Source organism: Leptonotus elevatus, chromosome 4 (genome assembly GCF_054856555.1).
Source record: "Leptonotus elevatus isolate MCC_2025b chromosome 4, RoL_Lele_1.0, whole genome shotgun sequence".
In the NCBI taxonomy this organism is placed as follows: Eukaryota; Metazoa; Chordata; class Actinopteri; order Syngnathiformes; family Syngnathidae; genus Leptonotus; species Leptonotus elevatus.
The window spans coordinates 20,466,477-20,475,188 of NC_141242.1; the positions used below are offsets into that span (position 1 = coordinate 20,466,477).

Here is an 8,712-nt window from a genome sequence, read left to right on the forward strand (position 1 = left end):
AATTTGAAGTGATGGTGAATCTCCTCCTTCCACATCCGCCGGTCAGCAGTGTGCTAGAAGAAAGTGATAGCGGAGTATATTTTGTTCAAGTTCCAGCCACTGTGTCACATAAAGTAAGTAGGAGACACACACACACACACACACACACACAGAGAATCCCACTCCCCACTAGCAAGCCTCATTTTATCATGTGATCTATGAGGAAATTCTCCAGAGGCCGAGCCGTGCAGGAGCATGACAGGAACGCTTTGCACTTTGAAGTGGAGCGACATTATCAGGAAGTGTGCTCTTGAAATAGCAGCTCTTCTCTCCATTTGCGAGGCTCCTTCCCTGTCGCTTCTCATCTTCTGCTCTCTCCCCTCCGTCTGCTGACAGCCTCTATTTCTTCTCCTACTACCAACTCAGCAACTGCCTTTGGTCTGCTCTTTCCCTCCTCATCCATCTGTTTCCCTCATTTCTGACAATCCCATCCCTCTTTTTGCCTTTCCATTTTCATCTCACCTCTTGGCTGCCTCCCGGGGAGGCGGCGGGATGAGGGCCGCGAGAGACGGGCCGCCGGTCAGCGGTAATGACACTCGGGCCGAGGGTCGTGCAGGTCGCCTCTGTTGGGAATGTGAGGCGAGCTGGAGATGGATGGAAAGAAGGAAAGGGATGAGTGAACACGTAGGCTGGATTGTAATGAAATTCCATTGGGGTGATGTGATGTGAAGTTGTGTTCTACAGTGAGAATTGTGTATGAATAATTCAAAATAAACACATTTCCCTGGTGAGAATGAAGATGAGACACAAATCAAGACATCAAACCAATGTAGCCTGACAACAATCACAACCTTGCCTCCTCCGCTCCAACATAAAAAGGCATCTCAGACTATTGCACCTGACATGAGAGTTTATGAAAGTCGGGTATAGGGAGCATGAAAAGGAATCGCTAAACAAATGAGAGGCTAAAAATACAGAGTGTGTAAAATGGAAGAGGAAACATGAAAGTAAAGTCAAGCACACTTTAATTAGGAGCTTCTCAGCAGGAAGTCACAGCTCAAAGACTTTTCATTGACTCAACCATTTGTTACTTCACTTGAGTCTGCGTGGAAGAGTGAGACAGTGAGAACAAAAGCTCTACCTGTTTGATTATTCCTGCAATTAATGGCGCTGCAGCAGCAAGGCCAGGCAAAGAAAGAAAATGCTGTGGGCGAGTGTGGCCCAGCACCTCACAGTGGTGTCACTGCAAATTGCTCGATTTGGAGGAGAGCGCCACAATAGAGCCGCAAATACAAAGACATGCCAGTGAAGTCGAAGGTGGAATGTGGTCAAATGTTCAAGGTGTTGTCAAGGACACTGAGAAATGGATCCGAGTGGGGAAGAAAGGTCATCGCTAATAACCTAAACTAGCAAAGCAATGTTGACTTAACGCCTGCTGTTCCTTCAAACCAAACATGTTTAGTTGATCGGAAAAAAAAAATTATAATAAGGAATTACGGGAGTTTCAATTAAAATGTTTAGATATTGTGTGTGGTGTCCCACAGGGGTCAATGCTAGGACCAAAATAGTTTATATTATATATGAATCATATATGCAAAGTTTCCCACTTCTTGAAAATTGTTTGCAGATGAGACAAATGTTTGTTTGTGAGAAAATGCAGAGTTGTTAAAAATGCAGCATAGCTTGGAAATAATTACCTCAGAATTCAAAAAAGTAAAAATATGGTTGGTCAAAAACAAGTTACCAATAAATGTAAATAAGACAAAACGAATGGTATTTGGAAATGTTAAAGCAAAGAATCAAGTAAGAGTACTAATTGAAGGTGTAAATACAGAGACAGTAGAGAAGATTTGATTCCTTGGCGTAAATGTTGACTATAAATCTGTTCAGAACGTCACATTATTAAACATATTCAATCTAAACTCTCAAGAAGTATTTCTATTCTGGCTCACCAATTCTTTAGTGCTCACTCGTGTGACCATATTTAAACTATTTGTTCAGAGATTTGGGGAAATACCTACATAAGAATTCATTACAGCCTCTGCTTGTGCTGCAAAAAAGATCTATGAGAGCATCCCACGATGTCGCCATGGAAATAGACCATTTCTACATACCTCACTAGCATTTATGTGTACATGCACCAATCATGAAAATAAAAACATTTGATGACTTTTCATAATCCTATTTGAGATGTCTTTATTTTCCTTGCTTGGCTTTTCATAATGACAAATGCAAGGTAGTAGCCATCTGATTTCAGTACTTGACATCATCTTTCTCCAATGAAATCACAAAGAGCAATCAATTCTCCCACAACACCTGTTGGCCTGCAGTTTTGCCTCTCCCTCACTCGCACCCATCACAGAGAACTCAAATGCAAATGCCTGCAATGTGATGGACAAAAGATAGTGCATTTAATTTGTCACTTGGTGGAACCCACGCAGTGACTAACTGATCATGCCCACAATCGCCACTGCAAGGTGCCCGTCTGTGACCCGCTCTCGCCCGCGGTTCGCAACGCGGAAGTCGATGACACACAAAGGGGAAAGACGACACACAGTGAGTCCAATATCACTCACTTCCCATTTTTGTCAATGTCGCCGCCTGTTGAATGTGACCTCAAACATGCTGCCATCAATCGGTTCTCCCCTCCTATCTTTGCTTTGTGTGACTTTGAACATCACATTCCCCGTTTGAGATCAGGGCAGATGCGACGACCTGCTGTATATTCTCAACGCTGGTACAGGATGACTCACCATCTATAGAGTAAACAGGAGTAGTGTAGAACTGTACTGCATCGTACTGTGTCTAATATTTTGGTTACCTCAAATAGTTACATGAGAGTTAAGACAATATTAGCTCCCAGCATGATGCCATTTTACACCACTGCAAGCCGCCATGAAGCAATAATGAAAATATTTTTACATGAACACTTGTCAATCAAAAGTGAATGTTAATAATCGGATTTTATTATATTGTGCAAGTATAATAAAATTGTGACTGGTTGGTCACCTGACTGTATCCCAGAGGGCATTGCTGTCATGTCCATTACGCACAAAAAAAATTAATAATGATCAACACTACATTACACATACAGTCCAAAAAGAAACAAAAGTGGCAGATAGTGGCAAGCAGCACACACAATAAAAGGCACTAATGAATGAACTCACAGATGCACAATAAGGTGACATGGTACCTGCAGCTCTTCATTAATTCAGCAGACCCTCCCTCATCTTTCTTCTTGGTTCGTCTGGCACCCTCACGCCTGCTTGGGAGACTGTGCTCACCCCCATCGAATTGGGGACCGGGGCTCAGCTGCAGACTGACATCATCCTTTCACAGAGGAGGCTTTCCCTATCTGCACTCTCTCTCTCTCTCTCTCTCTTTCTCTCTCTCTCTCTCTCTCTCTAGCAGTCTCTTATCTCGCATCTTTCACCGGCTTTTTTCCCCCTCATGTCCTCTCTTCCATTTGCTTCTAACTGCTCTCTAAAACCTCACTGGGAAGCTCAACTCAGTAACAAGTTTGAAATCGGGAATTTCCAGGGCTTCCCGCTGTTGTGTTTTAGCCCTCAGTGGGCTGAGTGAACCTGTCATCATCAAGCGAATCTATATCTGTGAGGGCTTCTCGTTCTATAGACGTGGCTGCCTGCAGCTCTCTCGCATCGAGCTTGTGTGTCTTCTTTCCGTCAGTGTTGAAGATGAGAAAATATAATAGGCAGCCTTTGCGATTCTTTTAGATCAGCGCAATGAAAGTGGTTAAAAACCGCGGGAGCTTCCCGTGATGAACGTCTGCTGAGGTGCTCGTGGCCGCTGCTGTCCATGGTGCTGATTACCACACAAGGAGACATCACCAAGGACATCGGTGACCTTCCAGAAAAAAGGAGGGGGAAACCTGTTAACGCCGCAGCACAAGCGTGCGTGGATAAACACGTGCACACACGGTTAAATGTGAACGCAAACACACACGCACACGCTGCGGTCCGCTGTCTCCCACAGGCATTTCTCTGTGTCTTGACTCATTTAGGATTACATTCATCATTGTAAGGTAACAGTGGCAGGTGAGATTAAAATAGATTAGCCCTATTAAAGGGATTCATATTACCCACAAACACACACATAGATACAGATGTCCACTGCGTGACACACACAGCACATCAAGACGAACTAAAACGCGGCAGAAAGTAACATGCATCAAAATGGGAACATGCACATTCTGGCAAGAAGCACGACTTGTATATACTGCTGTGTTGTTGTCCTAACTCGCTTCTCAATCTTGCCTCCTTGTTCCCATAGTGACACTCACCCCCACCCGTCCCCCACCACGCTCTTCTTGCTATCTCATGTGTGTAAAGAGATTGTGTGTGCATTACAGAGGCTAAACAGTGTTTGAACGAGCCTCGGCTGGCCCCTAGTGTGCCTGAATACATTGCGGTTGCTTTTAAGTCAGTAAACATCAGAGGTAAGCATTCCGTCGATAATAACGGACGGTCCATCAACCCGTCAATGACGGACGCCCGTTTCGCTTCTTCTTTCCTGGGACTGTAGTTCAGCTTGAAATATTGACGGATTGTCGATGACAGAAGGGTATCCCGATTGTTGACAATTGCTGAATGACGAACACACAAAATTCATTGACGTGTCCTCTGGCAATCGTTTCTGTGACAGTGAATAAGCTACACTTACAAGTATCATTCTCATGAACAGATGACGAGAAAAGGTAGAGAAGCCACGCTAGTGGCTAAGTGAACCCAAGATTGACACGTTTAGCCCATTTAACGCAGGAATGAAGTGCTGCATGGCAAACACCAAAATACATGTAGCAGGCAAATTAATTAGTGTCTGGAGAGAAAATCATACTTGCTAAATGGAAAAGGAAATTAATTAACTCCCGTTACGCTGTACGTCAGCCAGGAGGCGTGGTCTATAAGGTTAAAAGTATATTAATTAATACAGTAAATATTTTTAATATCAGTAATCTTATTTGTTTGTTTGCACAATAAAGTTTGGATTTTGACTTTGGAGGGCTGCAAAATTAATGTTCTCAAAATTGCAGTACAGCAGATTTTTTTTAAAAATCAATTTAGCTTTGCTTCTCGGCAAAAAAAAAAAACAGCTTGCTGCTATTCCCAATGTGAATTTAAGAAATAAAAACTTGGTTCTATTAAAAAAAAAGTCATTCATTTTATTGTCATATTTTTATTGTTCGATAAAACCCTTGCTTCAGGTCCTTGCAAAAAAAAAAAAAAAGCTCCACAAAATGTTAACGTTGCTGCGCAAATGAAGTAATTGATTCAGAATACAGCTCTACAATGAAACTAAATTTATTTGAACCTTGGGACCACAAAAAAATATATTATTTTAACTAATAATGTACATGTACATAAATAAATAATATCACTTTATGAATATGAATATTGCAATGTTGTTTCTTTTTGTTTCCCAATCAATTCAACATAATTTAAACAATCTTTTAATTGGGCTTTACTCGATCAGGATTTTTTTGTCCGATCAACGATCAGTGACTTTGAAATAAAACAACAAATGATGCTTCAATCAGAAGATGGAGCAATGTATCTATTTAACAACTTTTGTATTTACTCTACAGTCGACTGCCGCCATTCATGGGGAATAGGGACTGACCCATTCCATGAATAGTGAAAAACCCTTGCATAATTAACGCTAATTGAAATGCATGGCGAGAGGGGGGGAATTAAACCCTAAAACTGATTTTTTTTTTAAACACTGATAAACATTGACTATAACATGCAATGTCTAATCTCTCTGAGCCGTTCAATGACGTAATTGATTGATCAGGCAATATAAGACATTAAAGCCGCTCAACGATTTTACATCAAATGCAAAATATTGGCCAATCCAGCTACCGCTATAATTGAATTATGTTTACATTGCTGTGGGCACCATTGCTAGTCCTTCACATAGCTGACTTGACTGCAACTGCTCCATTCACAAATGACTCTTTGATTGAATGCAGCGTGTTGGCCTTTTGCCCTAAAATCAGCTGGGATGGATGGATACAACTAATTACGAGAGTATTCTCAGGTGTTAATGAACATTTAAACTGACCTTGAAGGCAAAGGCAATTATCGCACACGCCAATGTGTTCTTCTTACACTTAACATGCAGTGTATACTAAATAATTAATTAGGGTTGAATTAAAGGCTGAATTTGTCACTTTCATAACAACGTGCTTGATGGAGATTAGGAGATTGATGTTGTGTGTGTGTGTGTGTGTGTGTGTGTGTGTGTGTGTGTGTGTGTGTGTGTGTGTGTGTGTGTGTGTGTGTGTGTGTGTGTGTGTGTGTGTGTGTGTGTGTGTGTGTGTGTGTGTGTGTGTGTGTGTGTGTGTGTGTGTGTGTGTGTGTGTGTGCGTGTGCGTGTATCATAAACACTTCTGGGTTTTTACTATCATTGTGGGAACCATGTGTCCTTGTGGGGACATTCTGGTGGTCCTCATGAGTCCAAACCTCTTTTTGAGGTTCAAAACTTGGTTTAGATTTGAATTGGGTTATAGTTGAGGTTAGGGGAATGGGCTAGGAAATGCATTATGTCAATGAGATGGCCCCACGAGACATGTAAACCCAACTCTGTGTGTGTGTGTGTGTGTGTGTGTGTGTGTGTGTGTGTGTGTGTGTGTGTGTGTGTGTGTGTGTGTGTGTGTGTGTGTGTGTGTGTGTGTGTGTGTGTGTGTGTGTGTGTGGGTGGGTGTGTGGGTGGGTGTGTGTGTGTGGGTGGGTGTGTGTGGGTGTGGGTGGGTGTGTGTTTGTGTGTGTGTGTGTGGGGGGGGGTGCGTGTGGGGGTGTCGGTAACAGCACACATGGAGCAAATCCCGTCTCCTTACCTAAGCCAGGCGCGTTCCACATCAGTGAGTGGGAATGAGCAGCGAGGACACTGGAGGCCTGTCTGGGATCGGATTATCTCAACTAAGATTTCCGCCATCTTGAGCTGTCACAACTCTTGACGATAAACAAGGAGACGGGTGACAAACTTAATGAAATGACGGATGAGGGGGTCCTTCTGCTGCGTCTTCTTAATCATTCGCCATCTAGATAATGCAATTCATTAACACCTGAGACCGAAATAGAGAATTTGCGTTGATTCATCCGGCCTGTCTGCATATCTTGTCTTGCTCCTTCCTGTGGTTTGTATAAGCCTAACAGAGACTAACATGACAGAAGACACAATGTGAACGCAGTGGCAGGCTAGTATTAAATAAATCAAAGCAGTTCCCCGTGAGTGCTTCGAGGTAAGTGGCGCTTCTTGACATCCGTTCTACGAGAAAAGGACCTTTTGACTCTGGAGGAGCTCAAGCGGCAGCTACAGGAGAATGCAGAAGGCTTCCAAATGAGGATGTTCATGTCAGCTGGTGTCACCCCCCAGTGCAGTTCGACTGTTTCGCCATCTCCAAGTTATCTCCCGCAAACTCTCATCTATCACTCAGTAAGTCAGCCAGACTGGAAGCGCTCCACTACATCCTGGCTTTTAGTTATCACCGATATATTGGAGTTGCTCGGCCGTGTGATTCCGAATGTGTGTGAGCCGGAGCCAGAGGCTGTCGAATTCTGTACTGTCCTCGTGGCTTTTCTATTGGGTCTTGAATCAACCCCCAGTGCGCAACAATGGCTATTCTTCTCTGTATAATTGGACTGGATGACAGCCCATCTCAAGTCAGCCCATGAAAGCCTCAAGTGACAATGAGGTGTCTGACCTGTCGCATGACTTGAATGAGGCAGAGATAATGCTGACATACACACACACGCGCACAGACAGACACACATGCGCCGCACACACACAGTTCTTTTCCTTCATGTCAAGTACAGTACATTGACTTTACATTAAATTCCTGGAAACAAACCCAACCACTCTTTTTGCTAACCTTTCTAAGTGACTGACTAAACCGATTTAATTGAATCCCACTCGTAAAATGTGGTTTTTGTTTGGTTTTGTTTTGTTAAAGGGATGTCGGGTAGGATATAGTGCCATCTAGTGGGGAACTAATAGAATGCAACAATAGGAAGCACGTGCACTTCGCTAGCCTACCACCAATTCCTACAAATATTATTTGGAGTGAGCGAGTGAGCAGCAGCCGGGATAGCAGTACCTAGCAAGAACTTTTGGAGCAGCTAACAGGAGCTAGTCGCAAGAACTACCTGGAGCGGCTAGCAGGAAACGCCAGCGAGAGCAAAGTAGAGAGAGCCTGAATCACGGGACTCAGCAACGACCACCTGCAGGCATGAGATGTGGAATGTAAGAGGCGGTCGCCTCATTGGGTCCAACACTAGCTGCAAGCATCACCAGAGGCTAACTACGTTTGTCAAGTTCTTCTCCTTCGGTGTCTGTAGCAGAAAGACAGAATGGTGGCGAAACATGTCAGCCTCGTGTAAGGCGCGGCGCGAACTATTTAATATAATTAGCAATACTTTTATATATTTTTTGTGCATATTATTGAAATAATAGTGGGTTTTTAAAACAAATGTATTATTAGTTCACCATTAGATGTCACTAAATCCTACACTTTGTCTCTTAATCTTTTTTTTAAAATATGACAATAATGAATTAATTGGATTTTTTTGTGAAGACTCGACGCTAGGTGAGACACAATCATGAAGTGGAACGAAATGTATGTGATATTTTAAACTTTTTTTTTTTTTACAAATAAAAACTGGACGAAAATATCACTTTGCATGCTCTATTGGGTTAAGGTTCTATCATTTACAA

The 8,712-nt window shown here is 42.8% G+C and overlaps 1 long non-coding RNA gene across 1 annotated transcript; it reads right to left on the bottom strand.

Annotated features, from left to right (window-relative positions):
- On the bottom strand, positions 1–3,179 carry LOC147175962 (uncharacterized). Its single transcript, XR_015094518.1, has 3 exons — positions 3,147–3,179; positions 502–623; positions 1–53 (listed from the first exon to the last, which is right to left on the bottom strand). It is a non-coding gene; the product is annotated as an uncharacterized LOC147175962 (long non-coding RNA).
- Positions 3,180–8,712: the final 5,533 nt, after the last annotated feature.